At 40.1% G+C, this 26567-nt stretch overlaps 1 protein-coding gene across 2 annotated transcripts in view; it reads right to left on the bottom strand.

Moving 5' to 3' along the window:
* The window catches only part of COL8A1 (collagen type VIII alpha 1 chain), a 98401-nt gene that overhangs the window by 18003 nt on the left and 53831 nt on the right, over window positions 1-26567 (bottom strand). For both annotated transcript variants that reach the window (XM_056327817.1, XM_056327818.1), the window contains exon 3: window positions 22751-22854. The gene's annotated coding sequence lies outside the window, so the exon portion shown is untranslated. The remainder of the gene's footprint in view (window positions 1-22750; window positions 22855-26567) is intronic.

Here is a 26567-nt window from a genome sequence, read left to right as displayed (position 1 = left end):
CCCCCAGCTTGCAGGCAGAACTACATGGCAGCTCATGTGTCATCAAAGAAAGACTTGTAAGAGAAAGCTACAAAGTCTTCACAGGGCAATAGCTTTTTTTTTCCTGTTTTCATTTTTAGTGTTACTTTGGTAAAAATAACCTATAGCATTCCTGTTCTGTATCACATGGTTCCCTTAAACTGCTGCGTTATACATGCAAGCATGTGCACATGCCCCACCTCCTACACATATTTTTGCTAAGGTCCCCAACACCTGAAAACCATTAATCACTCTGGGCATATAAATTTGGGGGGCATTTGTAAATGAATCCTGTTAGCCAGCTACCTTGCTTCTAAGAAATTCTAGCACAAAATGAGAAGAGCAGCTCAAGGCCTTTGTTCCTCTAGTTGCTCAACACCAGTGAATAACTGGCATGGCTTCAAGTGGGGACTATGTGCTTAGATGTGAAAAGTCAAGCAAATGTTGGTTATTCTCAGCAGCAGTGCTGTAATGCATAGGTGACTTGAGCAGTGCTCTTCCCAGCATGTTGTTGTCCACAGTTTTCAAAGACACTGTTTCAAAGTTTAATCTCTGCTTACATTAACCTCTGGATCATTAAACTCCTTTGAGGTCTAACTTGTCAGTCAGTGCATACTTTCTGAAAGGATCTGAGGATACCTTGTACTGCACAGAGACTGAATTTTTGTGGGAACTCATGTTTTCAGGGCAGGAAAAACCAGCAACCTTCTGCTTGCCGAAGAATTCTGTATCTGCTCAGAGCTTAGGGTGCCACTTAATGCACACATTACCACTTGAATATAAAGCACTCTTCTGCCTTTCTGTGCCAAACAAGGTTTTGTGTAATTTGGACAGATGTTTTTATATTTGCAATCAAACAAATTAAACACAGTTGGGGGGGGTTCTTTTTGAAAGTTCCATCGTACTCCACATAAAAACAGGGAGTAAAGGCAACCAAATGCAACTTCGCACAAATTTCCTCCGAAAGCTAACCAGTTTCATAACACAAATTAAGACTAGCTACGCTGATTTAATCTTATTTTCAGCAGTAAAGAGCAGGAGGATGGTAAGGGAGAGCACAGCCTCTCTGCGAGGGCTTAGCTATGCTGAGACAGTTGCTCTGTGCTTGACTTCAGCCCAAGCTGTTTTGGGGTCCCACATGATTTTACTTTTAACAGTCCCTACGGCTTCATTGAAGGCAATACCTGTTTCTTGAGTAGGTGAAGAGTTTACCTTGCTAAAGGGTCTGTAAGTGCCCATGTGTTCAGTAGGGAGGAAAGCAGGATTTATGGTAAATGTAATCCTGCCTTGCCTCTCATGCAACTTTCCCACAGAGATTGGGGTTGGTTGTTTTTTTTCTTTCCCCTCCCTCCTTTTCACTGTCCCCTCCAAGGAAACTAAGTAGTGCTGAGTGTCTGTGTTCAGTTTAGTTTACCAAGAAACAGCTATTATTCAATATGTTAAAATTAAATTAAATCATATTTTGCTCAAGGTCTAACAACTGTGTCTGATTATCATGTGGTATTTACTAAATCTAAGACAGTCATAACAAGGATTGTCATAATAAACATTTTAAAATGCACACATGCATAAACCTGTTGCTAATGGGGAATATTCAACATGTGGTGCACAACTATATTTTTTTTAAATTCAGAATGGTGCCTAGAGTTGCTTTCTTAGAGAAGTGTGAAAACATCTAAATAAATGGCTTAATCTTAAAAACTGATAATCATCTATATGCTATCTTTGGCTTCAGTGGTAATTATACTATCTTTTCTTGCAATGCCTGGGGAGATCTCTGTTAATCCAAAGACAAAGCAGCTGCTTCTGCTCCAATCTTTTTGCAAATACATTCGTGCAAGTGCTCAGTCTGCATGGTCACACACCTCTCTGGATGAAAATGGCACCCTTGGACTTTCCCCATTTCTTACTTCCAAACAGTTTAATTCGCATGCGTGCCTGAATCCACATATATATGAAAATAATTGCCTGTGTGCAGGTATTCATGTGTGCACATATGTGAAAACACACATCCTGAGGCTGGAAGCAGCCATGATGAGAAGGAGAAATTAGGCCATGCAGACATAATTATATTGCCTTTAGTCTTCTCCTCATGCCCGGTCTGCTGCAAGCCTACCTACATGGGCCTGGGTAGGCATCTCCTTCCTTCTCTGCAAATCTGGGCATGATTAGATTGGCATCTCCACAACCCCTAACTCCCAGGCACAGGGATCTGCCGACCCAACACAAAGCTCACAATTTATGATGGTATTCAGATGCCTGGCACTAGTAATTGATTTCCAGGGGAGTTAGTCTCTTGCGTGTCTTTGAAGATCTGGCCCAGAAGCTGTTTGCTGGAAAATGCCTGAAAGCCACTTGCAGTCAGACGGTGGGGAGCCGTGACAAGGATCAGCATGCTGGGCATTGTTGGCTGGGTGACCGCAGTCCCTGGGGATGCTGCTGTCTTGCGTGGTGGGATGTACTTGTTTGCACTAAGCAGTGTCTGACCTCGGAGTGGGGAGGAAGGACCAACGTGGGGGAATGTTTGCAGAAAAGCATGCGACTTCAATTATGGGATTAGAATTAATTATAGGTAGGATTTAACAAATACCTCCCTTTGAATACATTTTCCTGTTCTCTGCCATACACCATGCGCTTGAATCCTCTGCCCAGTGCTCTCTTTTGGGCAGTTTGCCTACAGTCTTGGTAGCAGGCAGCTTTGATGGAGACACTTAAGCGACTGCCACTAACTCCCCATTCAGTGATTGGCTGTACGAGGCACATAAACCCGGACCTGATAATGTGGAACACACAAAGCGATCAAAGCCTAGAGCTGCCTCCTCGCTTATCGGCACGTAATCGCCCTCCTGGCGTGGAGCCCAGGACTGGCGGCTGATAAGTCCAAGCACAGATTGTTTGTTCAACGTGGGAACTGAACTGAGGCTCCTTCTCTGAAGCCGTGGTGCTACCAGGCACTGCAGGAGCTCACTGTGGGGCGCAAGCACTGACACTGTCCAAGGAATCTGCCTTACCAGATCTAACTCTATCAGGTTTTCTGCATGCAGCCCACTGGCATCGAGGCTGGTTGTCACGGAAGTGTTTTTATAGCCAACCGAACATCTCCTGGGGGCATTGTTAGTTTGGGGATTGTTATGGCGAAACCACTTCACATCTACTGCCAGTCCCCTATGCCAGTCCCCTACCCCAAAATAAATGCAAAGACAAACAACTGGAGGTGCTGAAGGGCTGAAGTGCTCTATCCAGTGGACTGAACCTCAGGGTGTTGATAATGAACCATGGTGATTACTCATTGCAGAACAGTGTGGATGGGGAACTACAAGCTTTTTGTGGAAACCTCCCTTCTCAGCTGTCACTCTCACTCATCACTCTTGGCCTTACTCTGCCCTGAGATAGGTTGTGCTGGCTGTGTGCAGTAGAAGCCTCCCAAATTTTCATGGTACAATTGTTTGCATGTTACTATGGTTTGCAAAGCATATCACAGCTTTTTACTACTTTAATCCAAAGCAGTGCCTCTAGCAGTGTTGCTATGAATTATACTCACTGGTGAAAGTGTACAATATTTCCATTTTACTACCTCTTGGTTCAGCCAGCTACAGCTTTGTGAATGAGCCACACGCTAGCAATTGACTCTAAATGACAAGTGAATAATCTGCACAGTTAGGTGTTAAGCTTATTAATCAGTGAAATGCTCCATCCTGTCAAATGTATTGGAGTAGACAAAAGTGAGTGAAGAAGACTGACCCTTTTGGTGGCAATTAATAAAATCAAATGTATTCTGAATCTTCACCCAAATACTCAGAAGTGGCAGAAAGTCTTATTCTGAAGGACATCTACCAGTTTTACTGCTCAGAGAACTCTTGGTTCCTCATTTAATTAATCAATGTATTGTATTAAAAGAAAAAATAAAATATATTCTTTGTGAAGGTGCATTGGGTCCTAAAGAGACACAAAAGATCAACTCAGGCTATATATATTTTATTCTAATACAGCCTGGCTTAGGGTTTTCTTTCATGTGTCTGGGAAGACTGCTTTGAAGGACAGCAGTGTGTGAATTAGTAGATCTCTATGCCTTTAGGAAAGCTTAGATGTGCATGCAAAAATCCCATTCCTTAACATCTGCAAGACACAAAGTATGTATTTTTATTAAACACTTTCAAAGCAGCAATAGAAAGGAAAATGCTGACTATAAAAGTGCTCTTGGTAATGAAAATGACTGATTGTTACAGAAGTCGCAGGGAAGGTCACTTATTTTTTTATTAGATTAAACATTACGTAAAGCAATACAGGTGTCTACAGATGCATATTTGTGTAGGCTTGACTTTTCAGACTAGCTAAGCTATGCTCAGTCCCAAACCTGAGGAGCCAGGGAAAAGTTTTAGCCTCTTTATTATCAGTGATGAAGCAGGGACTTCTCTTGAGGTTAGAACTGTATTTCCCCTCCTCTTCCCTCCTTTCTTTAGCACTGCACACATACTGATTAAATGCTTTACAGTGATCTAGATGGGAGCCATTAACCCCTAACAAGGCATCAAGAGCGTGAAATCTCATTAGGAACAAGAGTCTAATTCTGGGTGCACAGATTCTTTGGCTGAAGTAATTTTGTTATAGAGAAACTTTATTTCATGTGCCCCTTCATAGTGATCGTACCCTAGCTTTGCAACCCAGACAATGTTTACTTTAACAATCCAGGGAGTTCTTGAACTATAAAGCAAGAAATCTGTGCAGGACTCTGAAGTACTTGGCCTGATCTTAACTTGAAACAATTTACTGTTCTCTGTGACTCCTGTTGCAATCCTGTGGCCTTACACATTGCCTTCTTGCCATAAAATTTGCTTGATTGTCTTTTTCTGAAAGTGGCATGGCATAGCATATCTGATCCTCTTCTCACTTTGATGGCATAAAAAATGTGTTTTCTTCGCCTCTTGTCCTCATGCTGCTTCATGACTGTTTTATTAATATATATACATAAAAAAGCAAAAGGCTTTGGAAGGTCCATTTTGGAGGTGCATTGTTACCACTTACAATATTTCCATTCACTGTGCTTTGTTGAGCCTTTTGAGAGAAAGAGTTGCTTCTCCCTCCCTTATTTTTATTTGCTGTGTTCTAACTGCGCAGCTCCTTGGAACCCCAAAGTCCCAGTCCAAGGGAGACAGGAAAACAATAACAAATGTCCGTAAAATATTTTTCTTGAAAAAAACTCCTGTCTCTCATACAATTTTTATTGGAAGGATATTTGCCATTAAAAAGATTTCTGCCCTTTGCATACTTTTCCTACCTTTGCTCAGTGGAAGAAATAATCTTGCCGTAGAAGGTTAAATATGCTAGGCTACTCCACCCAGACAGAAATCAGGAGGATGTTTTAAAATTATTTAGCAATAGTTATTTTCCTATTTTATTATAAAATATTGCAGATATCATCATATTTTTTAGGATGTGCTGATCTTAGTCATGACCTGACACCATTCCATTCACAAAAATCAAGCAAATATTATCTGACAATCATATTTCCTAAATGGGTAAATTTTATTTTGTATGCTCTTTTTCATGATAAATACTAAGATGACAATAACCACAGCTAAACACTCATTTTGTTAAAATGGTTTCAAAGCTGGGCTTTTAATTTTTATAAAAGACCCTTTGTTCTCTGGGTAGTATCTATGGGCAGACATGAAGTTGGAAGTTGCTAGATAGTTGACAGTGGATTTACCAGTGTACTTCTCTTTGTAATGTGGCACTTTGGTGCAATCACCACCAAAAACTGTAGCATACTCCTCTACAGTGCCACTGTGGCTGAACTGCACACACGCATCCATGTGTCATGCCAGACAGATCTGCCCATAAAGACCTTCTGTCTTCTCCTCTTGTGCAGCAGGTAAGAAATGCTTCTTACTGAAGTCCACTTCAACACATAACCATTTGACTAGTCAGTGGGCAGAGAGTCAGACTGAAATCATTGTTACTTGTTAATGTGTAACATGTGCAGGCCTACACAGATGCCACTCTCTCCACTTGGCAAGTGCAGAAATAAGGGTAGCATGACACCACCAAAAAAACTTTCAACCTTAGTTGTGAAATACTCCCTGTAGGTTTGATTCATTGAATACTTAAACATTTGCCACATCTCTCAAAAGCACAGTAAAGAAAAAGAATACTTCTCAAACACATGCACACACACCCCCCCCCCCCCCCCCCCCTTACCCTGGATCCATGAAAATTTACAGTAATTTAAACTCCAGAGATGCCATGAGGCAGAAATAATTCCCAATATGCAACCCAATGTATGGTTTAAAGGAGTTTAAATTACTATATCTGTCACCTTGGAATAACACAACCAAGGGCAAAGGAAAGCAAAGCCAAGTACTGCACAGCAAATACTGTTGATTACTCACGTAAGTATCTCAACTCTACTCTGAGAAACAATATGAAATGTTCAGTGCAGCCATATGGACCCGTGATTACTGGTAACTGTGGGACTAGCAAAAACATGGTCTATAAAGCTGCTCAGCTCTTCTGTCTAACTATTATAAAATGTCTGCGGTGGGAGCTGGTACTTGCATTTCATCAGCACAGCAGCCAGGACGGAGGACAGGCTGATAAATCTGTTACTACCCAGCTGGTAAACTGGATGAAAGGGGGACACCGGCCAAGGCAGACATGGGCCTGGAAACACACAAGGAAGTAGGACTGGAGGGGGAAATTAAAGCACTTCAGTCCATAATCAAAATCCATATCCCTGATCAGAGACTGATTAGCTGTTGCCTGAGCTGGCAGGCCACTGAAGTCCTCAAATGCTGCTTGGTCCTGGTGCACAAACCTTCCTTAGTGCACCTGAGTGGTGCACTTAGTGGACCTGAGGCTCCCTTCACCTGCTGACACCTTGCAAGCTTTTAGGCAAGGTTTCTTGTGGCTTTCCTCCTGCCCAGGCCTCCTTGTGTCTGCTGTGACCTGTGCTAGCTCCCACCCACCTCCTGCCAGCTGATGCCTGTAGCTTGCTGGGTCTGGCATGCCTAGTACGTAGGAAATGCACACTTCAATGCCCTTTGCTAAAGGAAGGAATTAGACCCCTCTTCAGTAGCCTGAGTAAGATGGTGCTTGAGCTGCTGACTGCTGCTCAGGGTCTGAAAGAAAAATTTGGCACCTGCCTTCAAAAGGGGATTGTGGGCTGTGGGCTGAGAGTGGAGGGACGCACCTGGGTACTTCACTCACCAGAAGGCACTTAAACCCCTGAGAGATCTAAGATTTAGGATGAACTACTTCAGCTTTTCCTATTTGGTTGGCTTAGGCAGCTCCCCAAACAGTGATTTTTGCAAATCCCCCTGAGGCACTTACCTCCCCTTGCACAGGCATGGAGTTCAGGCATGGGCTCCATTATGGGGCCAGATGCAAACATCCCCTCATGGATTAGGATCTGAAAGCTTCTATATCTTGTATTGTTGATCAACTAATGAACACCTCAGTTTTCCTGCCCAGTCCTCCTTTCTGGCTTCAAAATCTGGATTTTTTTGAAGCAGAGATGTATTTTTAAAATTTCTTGTATCTATGCAAAGGAGTAGTCAAGTGCTGGCTATTCCCAGGATGATGCAGTTAAGACAACAGTGACAAACTTTACAAAATCTGGTATTAGAAGAATTAATGCACTTAAATGAAATCATATGCTTCCCCACAAACTTTGTCCACCAGATTCTTACTGCTGAACATCAGAGCCAAAGGTTCATGGCTACCTATATGCCATGGCTTAACCAAATAAAAAATAGGCAGGTATTCCTCTAGCAAGGAAGGAGGAGTTGTTTCTCCAAACAGCAGAATGGCTATCAGCGATGCTTACACTAACTCTCTTTTGTTTGACTGTGAGGGACACCTACATTAATTCTAAGTTAATTCTGTGTTAGGTCAAGAAACCTGCTTGGATTTTCAGATGTCAGTGGAAATCATGTATTCTTAATAGAAATGTTTCTGATGTGCTTTGTGGAAGGCTTCTTTAACCATGTTAAGGAAAGAGATTATCTGTTGTATGTAATTATAACCCACAGGCTCAGGGTTTGAGATGATTATTTTTCAGGTCTGAGCCTTATTCCCTGAAAATTGTGCAAAATTCTCAATAAATTAAATAACAAGGCTGCCTAGATCCTGTAGAAACAAGGTCTTTAAAAGACTGTACTTCCAAGTTGTGCTAGGAAAGTCATCCAGGGACTAATGTTTTCAAAAGATGTGTTTGCAGCTTTGTGAGCTCCAAAAACCTTTGAGGAATACTTTGAGCCAGTGCCTACTGGACACAGGGTGCAATTTTTGTTATGAGTCAGAGCGCTTTACTGCTAAAGGAATACTAAATGGCAAAGTGCTTCTAGCTGAGAAGCAGCCATACCAGCAACTCTGAGCAATGTGCTGGGATAGTAAGCCCTGCCCGTACACACACACATAAGCATGTGCATAGAAATTATATAGTAAGAATTAAAATAAAGAAATTAAAAACTCCCAAGTCAACTTTGCTGGTATTACTGTGTCTATATGAGCAGCTTGTGGTGGTGTAATTTTTGTTTCACGCTGCTGACTGACAGGACCCCAGAACACAGAAGCTTAATAGCAGGCAAAGGAAGAAGCACTTGGAGGAAAGCTGGGCTATGAACAGAGGGGAACGTGTGAAGGAATTAAATGAGGTACCAGAGATTTAGCAGCTGTCTGCTTGAAATTGATGGGTAATCCAATTTCTTCCATCTTCATTGATTTAAGCTTTAATAATAAATCAGCAGTGACAGTACTAGACAGAAGTCTAAGAGCTTTTATAATCTCTGCAATTCTATGTCATTCATGTTTGCTCTTCCATTAGATACTATTTTCATTACAGGTTTTTGAAAGTAACATTTCAGAGAGGGGAAGTAAGGCAAACTTATGGAGAGTTTTCATCTCTCCTTTTAATAGTGGGCAAAATGTACAGACTACTGCCACATGACAATGCCATTGCTTTTAAATGCAGATTTGGATGTATTAGTTTCAAATATTAACTATAGGAAAAAACTATCACTCTCCTATTTTTCTTCTTTTCAACCTAAAAGGCAGCACCAGTAATCAAAATCACCAAGAAATTTTACAAAACCCACCTCAGTACCTCTCTTCTTTTGGCAATTCTGTTTTTCTTGCCTATCTAGGCTCTAGACTGGATTATCTCCTAATGTGTATACAAATCTCATAAAGCACCATTGAGAACTGCTGTTAAATTCTACCCATGCCTCTCCTCTTCCTGAATTCCTTCTTATTTTATCTTTCTTCTATCATTAATAGCTATACCTTGTTTTGTCCTTTATTGTACATATATCTATTCCCCAAATGATGCAGAGTGTCCATTGAAAATTATTTACTTTTTTGATATTGTAATAATGATTACATGACATTATGTATTTGGTTTGGAAATAAGTCTTCATCTTGATTAAATGTGACACCTGAAATGAACTCATCTTCAAAGGACTAAGCCATGACAAATCATCCAGAGGAAAGGGAGAGGTTTGTGCTTTCCTTCATTTGCAGTCATCAGTATATTGTGACCATACAACACTCCTGTGGCATTCATAATGCAGTGATAACTGTTATGGAGGAGAAGAAAAACCTACTTATTTTTCATTTGGAAATACAAAATTATTAACACAATATTGTTGAAGAATTTTCCTGGCTAGTTTTCCCTTGGCTGTCTCAGGCTAAAAATGACTGTTGAAGTTTAATATTTTACGAATTGTCCTGACTACAAAGGCCTAGTAATTCTCCTTGGGAGGATCTGTGACACAGATAAAATGCAGAAATATGAATGGACATGATGGAAAACTATATGCAGTAGTGACTGTAACTTTGAAAAACTTGTGTCCCCTTAGTTCCTGTGCATCAATTACACTGGTAAATACCAAATGTTTAAAGTAAAAAAAAAAAAAAAAAAAAAAAAAAAGTATTTCCTAGAGTTCAGTAATTCAGACCTCCACAGTTGTAAAGAAAAACCTGACATGATCTGGAACAGATTTTTCTCAAGTGACTCAATTAACCACTTCCATGTGACAAGTAGCAACATGAGAAGCTTGTGAAATTCAACAGCTGGGGAACTGGTCACTTGTGCAGACAGGCAATATGACATATATAGATAATCTCATTAATTCTTAATGAGAACTATAACCTGTATAAAGTTTGCTAGTTGTTAAATACTTTTAAATGGATCTCAACCTGTATATACGCAGACATATATATCCATATATCCAGACATATATCCATGCAGTAGACTATAGCCTGTTTTTCTTAATCAAGCAAAACTACAACAAGAATTTTGCTCAATTAAGAACTGAAGAATTTGGCTGAGTTTTATTCAGTTCCTGGCAGTAGGAAAAATTGATCTTTCCAACATTAAGTGCCAGTGCAAAACATTTTGGCAAGGAATGAATGTCAACTTAGATCTATGAAATTCCCATTTTCAGGCAGTAAAATTAGAATTGCTTTGGTTTGTATTAGCTGAAACATACTCAAACCCTGGCCTGCTGTTGTGTAGCTAAGTAAACAGGTATCCAGTGCTGGCCCAGATTCTGTCCTCAGTTGTAGTGATATTTTGAATGTAGTGGAGGTAATTCCTATTTATAAGCAGAATAGCCAGTATCACTGAGTCCTAACTTTTCTGTGTTCATTTTATTGATATTGATATTCTGGTGTAGAAATGATCACAGTGGTTAAATGTATCTGGCTTGAAGTGGACTGCAGTGATTGTTATGGAGTCCATTTTACTGCATCTTATCTTGCTAATGATTACATTTAATGGGATATCACAGATGAACAGCTTTATTTGCCTAGCCCCTTTGAGCTCAAAGGAAAATTTCCAAAGATGGAAGAGTTGGAAGATAAGTGGGCGTGTTGCTTTCCTTTTATTTTTTTTAAAATAAATGTTTTTCTTATCATTCTTTTCATCTATTCAAAACTATCCCAAATTCTTCCTGGAAATTGGGCTGGAGATGTCATGAGAACAGACATTATTTCATATATATATCTTTTTTTTTTAACTGGCGACAAAGATCCCATTTAATTAAATGAAAGCAGGCTTTGGATGTCTCTGTTGATGCACAGTCCTACAGGCAGCTGGGGTATGAAGGAAGAACCTGTAAAGTAAACCTATCTATTAAATTAAAAGGACACACTTATGTTCAGACTTGACTATTGTTTTACAAGGAACTCCTGAGAAAACATGCATGTGGATCCCATTTCCTGCAGAAGTTTGCTTTAAACACTCATGTAATCAACATAGAATTCTTCAAAGATTCCTTAGCTCAGCTAGAAGGAGGGCTGTAAATGTTCTGCTCATACCCTTCACCATGGCTTTGCTAATGCTATCAGGCAACATGCTTCATACCTGTGGAAAAGGCTACTTCTTTTTGGCCTGCTTTGGAGCTCTATAGGCCAAGTGTCAGCACTGCAATCAGGTCTATAAATCTTCTAGATTATTTGTTGCTGGAGTTGCTTTTGCCATTATGATGAAGAAATAATTGGGTTGCAGAACTCCACCAGTACATATGAAGCTCACTGAATTTTATTCTCTAACAAAAGCATTATTTTGTAAATGGGAAACAAAGTATAAACCTAAGAGAATACATATGTTTTTGATATTTTAATCCATTTAATTGTATCATTAGTTTTGCCAAATAACATGACATGGACAAGTTAGATATTAGCCTTTTTTATAATTTAACCAATGTGATCACATATACTGTGTGCTGGCTACACACACTATTATGTTTGATCTTTGTCCAACCACAGAAAATTGGTGCAAAAAAAAGTATGGGAGGACCCTGGGCTTCCAAATGTGTTAAATTCATTACAAAGACATTTTAAACTTACTCATTGTTCAGTCTTGTTCACTCTTGGTGATGATGCCTCACTGACTAAAATTAATAATCCTAAACTGAATTGTTTTGTAAAGGAATTCAGTGGTGCCATCTTTTTTTTTTTCTTGTAATTAAAATATAGATGATTCTCAAGAAAAACACAACTTGAAGGTTACCACATTTTAAAATGCACATCTATGGCCTTGCTCAGCTGTGTGCTGCCAAAGCATGCACATTGGAAATGAACTGAGATGGCAGTATCCAGGTCCAGAAAAGCCATCATTTTTTACTGCAGATATAACACAGACTTCCACAGTTGCTATCTCTGAATGTGGGGCTGATGCTCTAAATCAGAATGGTGAAACAGGCACATGCTGAATGTTTACTGTTCTCATAAGATATTCTTTCTTTTCTACAGTGCCAGAGGGGGAGGGAGTTAGGCAATGATAATTGTGAAATAATATTCCTGCCTCCTATGAGGACATGCTGCCCCTAGAGAACTAAGGAAATGTCTGGCTTATGCTTTTCCCAATGAATTCCTAAGAACAGACTTAGACACACTAGTATCTCTGAAAAAGGCCAAAGGCAAATCATAAACTGTCTGGTACTGCTGAGTTAAATAATGGCTTGGCCCCTGGCTCTAAGATAAACTCCTGCATTGGACTTGGATCCTGTCTGCTTACTCACATTGGTAAGGGGGTGGCAAAATTCTGGTTGCAAGTCCTGATCTGGTACATCTGGACACCATCACTCAAGCAGCAGGCTCAAGTTTTAAAAGAACTAGAGATTTTTAAGCATGTGTGTGAAGTTGTTCAAAACTATCTCTATGACCTCAGGCAAGTTCTTACAGCACTGGTTTTTTCATTCCTAGGGAAAAGGCAGGCCTGCTCCACCATCCTTACTCCCTCTCTGCACGTGTATGTATTGCTTGCTCACTTCCGAGTTCCTACCTCTTTTCCTTTTTTGTTATTTTACATGTTCTAACCCCTGCTCACAAGTTTCTTCCACCTTGAGCATTATAATTTTTACTGGAGAAGGAAAGGAGCAATGAAGAGAAGGAAACCAACAGGCAGTGGAGTTTCTTGTAGTGTCTTAAGGTCCCGCAGCTCACACATCTCATTTAGGACACATCTGGACTTCAGGACTCCAGTCAAAGTCTACAGTGCAGAAACAGAAATAACTTGGCAAGCCACCCTGTGGTGAGCATCAAGATGGTGCAGCCTGACTGGCTAGTGATACCCATGATACCTGGTTTAAAGTTAAATCTTTGATACCTCTGCAAAACATTGTAGATGCTTCTGGGACTGCTGTATAGGTATTGCCATGCTTTGCTGTATCTTCTTCAGTTCTTCATTTGCAAAATGGATCTGGAACGCCTTAGCTCTTAATGATGCTGTAATAAGTACGTTGATCATTTTGGTGAGGACTATACTAAGTCATCAGTCTTATCTTTCTCATGCTCATGAATGTGTAACACACTAATTTATGAAGAGAAGAAATTTTTGGTGGCAGTTATATGTACTACGTTGTTTCTCACAGTCTCCAGTTCCTGCAGTTGATTGTTTACAGGTCTCACTGAACCTTTTAACTTTAAATAAAGCCACACAGAGACCACAAGTCAGTCTTGATAAGCAGATGCATTTATTCAGGCTCTCTTCAGAGCTATGAGACCCTAAAGAATAGTTTCCTGAAAATATACTTGTCAAGAAGATGATCACTCAAGATAAACAATATAGCGGAGGCCAAAAAAGAAATTAAAACAGGACACCCCACCCCCACCCTGCCATCGTCTGCTTAAGTAAAACCAGATGGATTTGTCTTTGAGGTCCCCAGGACTGGAGCTGCTTTTTTTTTTTTCATGCTAGGTGCCATATTTTGCATGCTTTTTTTTCCTGGCTTTGCTTTTTTATATATCATAGTGTCTAAAGCAATTATTCACGTCAGTTATTCTACTTCATCCATGCAAATTAGAACTGTAGTTGCAGTTAATATGAAACTGTAGGCACTATCCCCAGTTTTTCTTAAATCCACACTGTATTACTTAAGTTCTGTGTGCTATTGCTGCTTCTGAATTCACTGCTTGGTCAGAGTAAATGCGATACATTAACTCTGTTTTAACCCCCATACAAGCATCCTCCCTAGGCCTTTAATTACAACAGCTTTCAAGAACATTTGCCTTCGCTGTCTGTGATGCCATTATGAGATAGACTAGTAATCTAAAATTAAAGGGATGACACATTTCATCTTGACATTATTCTTTATCCTGGATTACATCAACATTTTGTCAGTTTTGGAGCCACCTGAAATTGCTTGCTTCTGTCAGGTATCTACTTCACTCCAGTTTTAAAACCACCAGAGCAACTGTCTTTTCCAGAAATACTTCAGTCCTAGAAAAGTGCATGCTTCACTTAAAACAAAACAAACCCAAACCAAGCTAAAGCCTGTAAGAAATGGATCTTACTGGAAGGAAATGTTACAACAACCCTATACATTTTGAGAAAGGAATAAAGTTTTAGGCTCTGATACTCATCTCCAAGTAGAAAAAGAATCAGAACTTTAGAAGAATCTTCCTTTGTGTCAATGGCATTGTCCCAGTGTACAATTGGAATACCATGGTGGAGCAGATATAACAACTGCTTCTTGTTTGTAGCTAGTCCGTCTCCTGAGAAACAGTGGAGGAACCTTCCTTACTGCCAGCTTTCAAGTACAGCATTTGGTGAGACTGTAAAAGTCTTGGGGAGAAGGAGGTGAAGAGGGTAAAGAAGCACTGACCAAAAATTGCTCGAGCCTGCTGCAGATTAGTCCATTAAAAAGAGAAAAAAGCATAATAATGTCTGGAGCAATTGTTTGGTTTCATTTCAGTTTTAATCACATAAGTCCCTGTCATGCTGTAAGCAGCCCAGCTTGCTGAAGGAAGAAAGAAAACAAAACAGGGCATGACTGGGGTAAAACGCATGGGGAAGGCCATGTCTTCTGCATGCACTGCCATCCTGCCATACGCTGTTTCCAGTGATGAGCTGGGTGGGGAAGGGATGCTGCCATCCTTGTGTCTTCATCCATTCAGTTGCTGGTGCCTTTACTTCCACCCTCTCCCAGTGTGGCAGAGCAAGCCAGCCTGGGGCCTGCTGTCCCAGGGACTGCTCCAGCCCCTGTGGATTAGCCCTTTGCTGCTAGGGGACTGGGAGAAGGACTTCTACCACCCTCTATGGCCCCCGCCTTCGGGCTCAGCTGCTCAGGCTGTAACCTGCTTTTGGAGCTCACCTGTTATGACTTAATGACTAGGTAGTGCTAATGACTGAAAAAAACAGCTGAAAAGGAGCCTCTGAAAGCAGTGGAAAGGCTGGTACTTGCAGTTATATAAAGGAAATACTGCTACTCCTAAGGGAAAGGTACTACTTCTACAGCTATAACCTAAGACGTTTTTCTCTTTAGCACCAAAGCCACACACTGGTATTCAGCTAGGCTTAATGCAAACACTGCACTGGGTAATGCAGGGATAGTCGGCTCCTACGAGCACTTGTGGCTTTGTAAGCTTTGTTTTTATCAGATTCCCTACTGCTGTCTTTGGTAGACAAAATGGGCTTTATATTTAAAAACAATCTTATATAATTTTTCTAATTCCAGAAACAGTCAGTGTAGCTCATTTTTGGCAATAATCAAAAGAGAATTAGATGTTTATGTATCCTTATTTGTAACTAGGATGAAAAATGGATCGTTAGCAAGTGTATTTATAAAATGAAGCACACTTTATGTCAAATGGTGTAGCAGTGCATCTGAAGATCAAGTGCTTCTTATCGATATATTTAAATAGTGACTATGGCCCATTCAAATGTCTGTCGGAGCAACTTTTGGTCAGTATGGATACTATAGGGTTATCACGGGAAATCCTCGAGAGCAGACACTTCTCGCTACTGAAGCTGCCCTGTAGGTGGCGTGCACCATCCACTCAGCACAGGCACTGGCCCAACACTCTGCTTGCATTTTTTTAAAAAAAGCAAAGTAACAAAATCGTGTTCACATAGGTGTCCTTTATATAGGTGCTACTACCCGTGTTGATGAGAACTCTCATCTCATGATAAAGACATTTCTTTCTGCTAAAGGTAAAGCCTTATCTTAAAACACTGTGCTCACCTGCGTCTTTGAATGAGGAGGGTCCTCTCTTCTCCCACATTTAACAGACAGCTTGTTACAAACAGTGTATTCCTGCTATTGGCCAGGGCAAATATGATATAAGCTACACGGTGAGCAAATACCTTTTCTTTCAGTCCTTTCTGGCTTCCAGTCTTTTAGTTTGCGTTTAAGGTTTTCAAACAGTACCTCTTGTTTGTCAAAAGACAAGGGACTTTTGTTTTCTAACTATCCTAGAAGTGCATCATGTTGGAATGTGCTTTGCTCTGAACACATCAAAACCTGCAGATTTTTCTGCTGGTAGGTAGAAAATGGTGGGCACCCACCCTTTGATCTTCATTCTTCTACATTTAGGGAAGAAAGGGAATTAATTTTGTGCGCCTGCAGTTCCTATGCAGTTATAGCTCCCCTTCAGGGATCATATTCGTTCCTGGCTAGGTTTAATTGCATGTGACATGGTGTTTGCACTTCTCCACCTGACCATGGTAGGAGGTAACATGTACACTCATGCATCTCTTCTGCTACATTCAGCACTACTAAACCTCAGAGCAAAACTGTCCATGTCTAGGTAAAAAGTGAGGGGAGAGAGGAAATTAAAAGGAGAAGGAATTCAAAGAAGGATTGTCTGGAGAGACCTTCTATCTTCAGCTCTTCACAACCACTGAATATTTGTGCAAATAACTACTACACTTTTAAGCCAGGTAGGCTGGACATCAGGTTTCAGGTACAGTAAAGAAAATTTAATGAAGGGGCCGAACAACAAAATATGTTTTGTATCTCAGGATACAAAAATATCTTTCTTAAGAAGGACATGAAGGAATGTGTTACACAGCAGCTGGAACAGGTATTCTGGCTGAGCTTGAAGGACAAGGTGTGCAAAGTATCCAAGCATCTAAGACTGGAAATAGATCCCCCATGGCATTGTCAGGTATGCCAATGGGAGTTACAGGGAAATCTCACTAGGTACCTCTCAGCACCTATAGGCACAACACGGGCTCGTGTGGCACTTATAGTATACACAACGAACTCCTAATATATGATCGTGCTGAAATACACCAGGGGTTGGAAAGCTAGGAACACAAAGACAAATCTCATCTGGAACATTGAAAGAATACACTCTGCAAAAAATCTAGCCAATACCTGGCTCACCTACTGTTCTATCTTTACTATTTAATCCCATTCACCTCCTAAGATATCTCTGAATATTCTGAGCCCAGGAGAGACGCACCGAAAGGTAAGATTAATACAAAAGGCTTTTTCTTGTTTGTTGGTTCAGCAGTAGAGGCTTGTATACTGGAAGTAGTTATTTCACAAAAAGCAGTGGTTGCATTCACTTCTTAGGTACACAGGTAATAAAACCTCTTTTTTGGATTTCTGAGGTTACATACCTCCAGGAAAACAGTCTCCACTTGGTTTAAATTTACTTGAGTACCGGGAATAAAAATGTCATTGTCTGTGTTGCAGAGGCTAGAACTAAACCTTTCCTAAAGGAGATGTTATAATAATATCCAGAGGATAGAATGAATTCACTGCAGGCAAAAATTATAATTAAAATAATAATAATAAAAAAGTCAGACTCCTCAAAGTCTCCTTTAGCTCAACTACAGACTGTAGGAGATTTCTCATAAGCATTTGATATTTTAATGTGACTGTATGTTGGTTGGGAAAAGAGAAACATAACCTGTTAAGCATTAGCATTTTAGGACCCTCCTTCATCATGCTAAATTCAATACTGCATTTTGACAAGAAAACTGTAGGCCACTTGTCTTAATTGAAGCTGGGTAAGCCTTTTAGCTTATCAAATGTCACATGAAAAAATACCAGGCAAGCTGGAGCTGAGTAAGTGTTAAAGCTTTGTTATTATGGTGTGTCCTCAAATAATCATAGAACGCCAAATACATAGCTCCCATGTTCCTTCAGGCTGAGCAGGGATGCCAAGTATCGAGAACTGGAAGCTGTCTATCAGGGATTTTTTATTTGTTTGATACTGTGCAGACAGCAGAGACAAAATACCAAAAATGCTTGAAATCCTTATAACCTTTCACTGCAAACTGTGAACTTTGTCCGCTAAACTCAAATTTCTATTTACACTGTCAGCACAGGCTCCATGCTGTTGCCTTTTCTTTGCCTTTCCAGTCTGTCATGTGTCTAGGGACAGCTTTACAAACACTGCACCGGAGGAAGAACGACCTGCACACATTCCAGACCTTTTGCAGGTTCAAAATACTAAGTCTCCATGTTGTGGATTGTTTAAAAATAGCTGTAATGCAAGCAAAGTAGCATGACATATGCTGTTTGCACCCAAAGCAAGTATTCTTCAGAAAGCCTTAGCTTTGCCATCAGCTGGCATGCCTCACATTCCCACATTGTGCACGGACACTATGCTGCTGCATAGCTGATCCTGTTCGCACCATTCCCCATTTACATCAGGAATACACAGGTGATGACAGAGTAAATTGTCCAAAAATGGATTCAGTAAACTACTGCATCAGCTTCTCAACTAAAATATCCCTGACTTCAGCATTGTGCTCCAGCATTCATCCAGCCCTTGTAAACCATGAGCTAGACTCCTGTAGTGAACAAGTACAGGGGAAAGTTCAGCTGTATAAAGTAGAAATTGTGAGAGTGAGTAGATTGAGTAGAAAAGTGAGGGTGAGTGAGCGCTGGCACAGGTTGCCCAGGGAGGCTATGGAGTCTCCATCCTTGGAGATAATTCAAAAACCATGTGGACATGGTCCTGGGCAACTGGTCTGTGTCCCTGCTTGAACAGAGGGTTGGACAAGATAACCTTCAGAGATGCCTTCCAACCTGAACTGTTCTGTGATTCTATGAAACTGTTCCTATGCAAAACTACTCTGAACTGTTAATATTCAACAGTATTTGCATAACTTTTTCAACTGAAAAAGGATATCCTTAACCTGTTACTTAAATAAACAACTGCACTGAACTCCTTTGCAACTAAATAGGTTGAATTACGTAACAAATATTTTTGCTGAACTATCATTATTAGCTGGGTAATTCTTCTGACTGTATTTCGAGTTTAATTTCATTCTGTGGTAGCATTCCCTAACTTTACAAGACAAAGGTATTAATAGAGTTCTGTGCCTGAACTCTTCAGGATCTAGAAAATTGTCTTGAAAGGCAACATTTCCAGAGAGATTCCTGCACTATATTTCCTAAAGGAACTCTGTGAGTTCACTAGGAACCATTGTGTTGATAAATTATGTAATCGAGGCTTTTGAAGGAAGACTATTCACTTAGTGCTACTTTTCCCTGAGCATGAAAGCTACAGAAAATGTGTGGAAAATGATTGCAAAGAGATGACCACAGCTATATGCTCTATGTTGTTGCTGCTAATGAGATATCTGTTAATAAACTGTATGCTTCATCATATAAACAGGAGGATTTAAACAGGGAAACAAAGAATTGAATGAGTAGCAGGTCCTTCAGGTCTGTGCTTTGCACAGCCTGGAATCATAAACTTGTCATCATAGTTACTAACAGCAAGCAGGAGGTATCCATGGAATATCCTCAATTCTAATGATCTGTGGAGGCAAGTTAATCTCCTTTTTCTGTGTTCTTCTGTACTAGAGCTTATGTGTCAATTATCTCTACTAAAGCCCTAAACAAGCCCCTCTTCTTCAAAACACAGACAAAAGCAACCATTGGGTTTATTCACAATAAAGCTTGGATTAGTTAACGAAACCACATTCACCAACAGGAAAGGAGAAGTAAATTTCTAAGCTATTGAATAACACTGTTATGTTTGGAAAGGCTTTTTCTTTTGTAACTCCCATTTAATTTCTTCCCATCCTGAGCTGCTGAGAGGAATCTGAAGCTAGGTTTTCATGTGTGACTACAGGAGTCCAGCAACTGACTCCTGTTTAAAATCAATGGTCCTGGAAATGTAAGGTAACACTTCCATAAACACGTGAGTAATTTGAGGTTTAAGTTCCATTAAAAATCACCTAGTACCTCCAGCTCCCCAAACCAGAGACAGGGAAAAGGCAGACTGGTAAACTAATCCTTATTATCAGATAATCAGGGATTGAATGAAGGAACATAAACCACAAGAAAATGTGGAGGAAACTGAGGACTGAGAAGATGACTATGTTAAAGAAGTTTGTACACTGAAAGGCATAAAAGAGAGTTCAACAGGAAAAGGGATAGACAGAAAAAGTATTGGACTATATAAACTGAAATATTACTTTCAGTTGCTTAGTTTTAATTTGATTTTGAGATACAACCTCAGTAAACCTACATAAAATTGTATAACTTTATCACCTGACTCAGTGTCTCTGAATTCAGCACATTTTTTTTGTTCTGTTTTCTGATTAGATTAAAAAGTGTCTGAAGTTAAATGTGCGTTCTGATAACCTTTCTGAATAGTTTTGCTTTCTTCATTTCAATTGTCATTTTTCAGTTTAAAAATATTAAAATACCACATTTGGGTGGGTAGTGACTACCATGACACTGTGTAGAAAACCAAAGCAATTTGAAGCAAGCTAGACATTGAGTACATTTTTTAAATACCTTATTGCTTAAATAAAATAAACTTAAATCTTTTAGTCTAGCAATTACTTTCAGATGTTTGATTGTTTATCTTTAAGGAACTGTCACATCAACCATTTAGAACTGACAAGTTCTAAATCTGACAAGTTCTATTTTGATATCTTCACAAGTTTTCTCTAACATCTGCTCCCTGCCTTAGGTTGGGAACTACATACTCATCTTCATTGTCTCTTGTATTTATTTAAATTTTGCTGTATTTTATTTTATTAGAGAAAAAACTTAGCAGAGCTGTTTGTGGCAAGATTTAGTTACAGGAAACCCAAAAGCTAAGTCCCAGTTTCAGCTGAGACAATTAGACTGTTGATTTTGGTAGCAGCTCAGGACTTCTATTGGACCCAAATGCCTTTCAAGTCTATCTGCCAGTTGATGCTCAAGTCTGAAAATTTTCTGTATCCTTGCTACAGATAAAGGGCTTTGTTTCCTTTTAATTTGAGGGATATTTCTATTCAGACCTGAATGTTTTGCTGAAATTCTTCTCTATTCACTGGAATAGATTAAAAAGAAAAGGAAGTAACATTTTCCAGAACTTTCAACCCTTTTTTTCAGGCTTTTTTCTCCCTTACTTCTCTATTCCTTGATACTTGTGAATTTTTGAGGGCAGTGTTTTCCTCAAAGCAATTCTGCCATGCATGAAAAGTAGCAGGTGCTAATTTGTAATGCTTAGCTGAACTGTTGCTTTTTTCTCTCTAGTAAGTATGTTTAATAGCTCATATTACTGTTTCACCTGCTGTAGGTAAAGGACTCTGTAATACTGAACATGTGTATACTGAATTTATCTATATTATATAACACAAGATCATTATTAAAAGGTTTGAAGAAATTGCAAAGAAAAAAAAGCAGTGTTCTTATACAGTCTTTTCATCAACTGACATAGAAACTTTGCAGCTGAGTTATCAAAGTCCACTGCCATTCTTGGATGGATGTTTTATTGCTAGGTGGATTGGGCTCTAAAACTTTCTTATGGATGCCCTGGGAGAATGTAAATACTAGCTGGGGAGTGTTTTAGTCTCTATTAATATTTTGTGGGCTGGAGCCTTGGGCTATACAATTTTTTATTTATTTCCTTGTTTTTACTCAGACTTTTATAACACCTGACATAGGGCAGGTCACAGCAGCCGATGCCGGGTGAAATGGTTACCAGGGACAGCTCCAGCAGCGGACACTGCCAGAGATCGTAATACCCTGGCACTGCACCAGTCCACCCCAGTGCCTGGAGAAATTCAGTGGGTTTGCAGAGTGGGGTCTCTCTTGCCAGGGCTCATGCTCCAGACGAGTGTTTGTAAAGTCATGTTTATGTGAGTCTACTGCTTTCATTTTAGACAAATTGTGTAGGATTTCTCTGCAAGAGAGAAACACAATTGAATGTAGCATTCATCCTCCTTAAAAGATGTTCAGAAAGTCTGAGGAATTTGCGTGATTAATTCTTGACATGTGGATTCTTTTAATTAGCTATCTAGAAACAAAAACAGTGTGCAGGACACTACTGCAATGCAGCTTGTTAAGCAATAATGCATTTTTTTTTCCAAAAGTCACACTTGATAACAAACAATAGTCATAGGATGACTGTGGATACGATGAGCTAATGTCTAGTTGTCAGGAACTTTTCCATTAAGACTCAGAATGATGTTTAACATATTCTTCCTATTATTGAGCTAAACTAAACATTGCATTAAACATGGATTTCCTAGTGCATGTTACTGCTTTTTATTTTCACATGTGCATACATATGGAAGCAGACACGTGTACCTAAGCATTTTGGATCAATATCAAAATGACATCAATATCATGGTTCACTCTATTCCCAGGATATAATGCTTTTTGACATTTCTTTTTTAATGAAACCTGTCCTTACTCATTCCTTACCATAAAAACAGATTTAAAACAAGATTCTTTAAACAAACATGAAATGCCAAAATTATCTGTTCTCTCCTATTAAACAATGGAGAATGACTGAAAGGGTAGATTTTAATTATCTAGGGAAAAAAATGAAATGCTGCTAAGGATGATCATCAGATTTATGTACCATATATTTTTTTTGTCAAAATTCAAAACCTTTGGTGTATAGCAAACACTTGAATAACTTATCAAATACTGTGTAGACACTAGCTTTAAGACAACTTCAATTTTAAGCCTTTGTGCTTTGTTTTTGGCATGATGTATAACTCATTTAGTTTTTCAAAGCTGGATCTACTTACATTTAGATTTCAGGAAAGGGCAGGACAGGCTGTTTGCTTTTCACTTTAAGAGACCTAGATTTCCTGATAGGCCTGTTGGTACTTTGTTGATTTTAAGTTGGTCCCTTGAAAAAGAAAAGGGGAAAAGAAAGCTTGTAAGAAATGTATGAGCACACTCAAACTTTTTTTCAGAAATATTAAGGAATATTGGCCTATATTTTCAAATCTAGTGGCTTGACATAGACTTTTAACTCCATATTCAGGCTTCTTACTGAAGGTTTACTGTTCAGAAGTATGAAAACCTGGCAACTCATTCACTTTGAGTAGCTTTTTCAGTTGCTCATGCTTGTGAAAACTGATGTAGCAGTTTGAATATGGACTAAAAATCATAACGTTCAGTATTTTTGTTGGCAATCCTGTAATAATTATTCTCTAAATGAAAATATGGGTTTGGATTTCAACAAAAGTGCCTTGAGCCTTGTTCCTACCCTTTTGCAGAGACACTGCATAGCTTTTTCAGATATCTAGGAATAAAATTACCAGTCTGAAGGACAGCTGAAAAACTTTTACTTCATCTCATCAACAACTAACCATGTGTGTTACCCCATGAAGATGTACATATAAATCTTTTTATGCAATGTGCAACATAAAGTCATTAGTTCCCAAGAGGCTCGGATTGACACGATGTGCTTAGAACTGCCGTACAAAGTCCCAAGCATGACTGCACTCAGAGTGTGAGGATGCTAACAAGAGAGCCACAGGCAATGCTAATGTCCTATATAAACATAAAATATGCTTATCTATTTTATAGGTGAATCACTCTCATGAAGTACCAAGTCATATGTGCTTCACCTGACCCAAATCTCACTGACATGACTGGAAAGAGTCCCTGCGATTTGGTGGGCTCAGCTGTCATTGAGATACGGCTTCAGTGTGATGAAGTCCGACCTAGATGGTGAATTCTGGAGACCTGTGCTCCAGCTGGAGTGTGAGCACATACTTCAGTGCTTTGCTAGATCAGAGCTAGGGGAGGACCCAGCACCTCCCTGCAGAGCCCCCACTTCAGCTGCTGACAACACACTCCATTTGCTGCTCAGTGTCCAGCCCACGTGAACCCACAGGCTACTAGAAAAACAGCTCTTTGATAAGCAGGGTAATGCCCTTCATGTGCTGATTGGCTTTGTGGTGAAAACTGAGGTATTTGGCCTAGGATCTTCCTTGTCTGTGTTTTTACTCTCCAGAGCCACTGGTTACCCAGTCAGAGTAACTCCAGAAAGCCAAACACACCCAAAGGTATCTCTCCATTTACTTTAAGCATTTTATCAGCCAGGGCAAAATGCAAACTCAAGAGTAGTGGCTCCTAACCTCTGCACAGCTGAGCTTCAGCAGTGCTGTGTACCCCAGGACCCAGTGGGCCCCAGGGAGCCCCAGGGTGGTCTGACCACCACAAGACTATGGTAACCCTAGAGGGAGGAAGCATTTGGAGAGGGAAGAGAGCCAAAAAGGAGCACTGATTTCACAAGGAAATCTGTGAGTAGCTTGACTTTTACCTCAGATTTATTCAAGCCCATTTGAAACATGCCTGCTACCCTCTCTTTCATCTGAATGCCACACCTAGGCTACTGTAAGGTCTTCCTCTTTCAAATCTGACAAAAGAATGAATTACATTTTGGTCAAAACAGTACTTTTTCACAAAAGCAGCTTGAACCTTGTAGACAGAGGAGCATTTTCTGCCAGAAAGGAGATCTCAGAACATCAGCCCAGGTACCTCCAGAGCACATTGTTGCCAACCAGCCCTTGAACTTCTGGTTGCTGGCTGGAATCTTTCTACATTTCAGGTGGCTCCAGCTGCCTATCCAGCCCCAGCATGGGCTCTGAGAGCTGCCACATGAAGATCAGAGCCCTTGCAGAAAGTAACTGGCTGCTTTTCCAGGCCCTTTGGTTTAGATTATGGATTAGATTAGTGACAAAAAAGTTTACTGGCCTCTGGTGTCAAACTTATTTTTTACATTTTCTGTAATGATTGCCAGCTCAGTTCTCTGGCAATACCAGATCTAGCACTGGCCGCCAATCGACCCTTTGCTTTGGTAGACAATCCATGTTGATTTTCTCTTGACTCCCCCCATCTCACAAGTGGACGCCTGTTCAGCTTGTGGTGCAGTTTATCAGATGCACTGCCACCTGGGGAGCCAGTAGGAAAGATTATTTCATTATTTGCAATTGCTTTTGTCCAATTCATCTGAGCTGCACAAAGAAATGTGGATTTGAAACCTTTCTGAGAGGATTCTAAAGCCTGGAGAGCAGAAATTGCCAATGCATTATGCACTCATTGCCATTTGCTTCCTAGTTTTACGAAGAGTAGCTTTTTTTTTATTTATCCCACCAAACAGTCCTTCTCCTTCAAACAATGAGTCAGTAATTCAGAACACATCTACACCCATTCCACACTTTTAGAGATGGCTCTAGGCTACACAGTTCAGCTCTGGATACAAAACTTCTCTACAGCTTGCAGGAGTTTGGGTTTGGGGCTTTGGCTCTGCTTCTTGTGTGGATGAAGGAAAGTCAGAAGTAGCTTTGAACAGTTAGTAAAATGGAGAGCTGCCAGACTGAAGGGGTTGGCAAGCTACTTTGCCTGTGCCTAAGAAGAGAGGGATTAGGCATTTCAACCAAACAGCTCATTCCTGCCTCCTGTTTGTACCATCCATGCTGCTGTTACTGCCTTTGTGGGATTAGAGAGAGGGTAAAGCAGTGCCAGTGTGTACCAGAGGGCCCCAGTACAGCAGCAGCAATCACATCTGCCCCTTCTACCTCCAAGTGGCAGCAGGACTCCTCTGGCTTTCTGCCCTGGTCCTGTCCTAGTTCCTGTCCCTCCAAACAATCAAGAAGGTACAGAAAAATGTGTAGATGGTGATGATGGAGACAGTGAAAGTGAAGGGAAGGTCTCTGGGTGTCCTGCCTCTGGGGAGAAGGGGAAGGAAGGAAAAGAAGTGGTCCCAAGGATAAGGGACAACTGTAGAAGCAGGAAAAGTGCCCTGTCCCCTCACAACCTTCCCACCCACAATCACCTCAGTTCTCAAAAAGCCTATACAACATCACTGACACAGTCCCCACCTTTCCCTCTGACATGCCTTTCCCTGTCCCAAACACTGCCACTACCCCTGCTTGCCTTGCCAGCTCCAAGGATGCCCCTGGCCAGCACTGAGAGTTTGGTTTGCCACACAGTGTAACCAATAAAAAAGCCAAATTCTGCTTCCTGTAAATCATCCAGCAGGGTCCTACTGACTTTTCTGAGAGGAACTCCTAGCCACTTTGAAATGTTGTTCTCTTTAACACTAATACATTAGTATTATTACTATTACTATTACTATCATTAATTATTATCATTATTATTAAATATTACTACCACCTTCACTACTACTATCCAGCTCTTCATGTCCTGAGACCAATCACTTCATGTGCATTCTTCCATTTAACTACTTTCAGAACTGAAAACCTGTAACGGTGCGATTTTATTTTTTTTTAACCTGAAAAAATAATCTCATGAAAGATTTCCTTTTCTCCTCTGTGTTACTCAATCACATGGAGATCCTGATATATATTAGGACTATTTGGAGAAGTTCCAAGTCTAAAGCCATAATGTTGGGGAACATGAAGCAATAGAAGGCAGTCTTTTTTGTTATGGAGAAAATAAGCCTAAGGCGGCTTCCTGGAGAAGTAAGGGAGGGAGGGAATATGAAAGAGAGGAGGATGAGAGAAACTATTCCTAAGAGGAAAGTTAAGCTTTAGATTTCCTGATTGGTAGAGTTTCATTTCATCACTCTGCTTTTAAGAATTACTT

The sequence above is a fragment of the Falco biarmicus genome, chromosome 2 (assembly GCF_023638135.1).
Source record: "Falco biarmicus isolate bFalBia1 chromosome 2, bFalBia1.pri, whole genome shotgun sequence".
In the NCBI taxonomy this organism is placed as follows: Eukaryota; Metazoa; Chordata; class Aves; order Falconiformes; family Falconidae; genus Falco; species Falco biarmicus.
The sequence above is the reverse complement of the archived record's forward strand: the minus strand, read 5'-3'. Positions and strand labels throughout refer to the sequence as shown.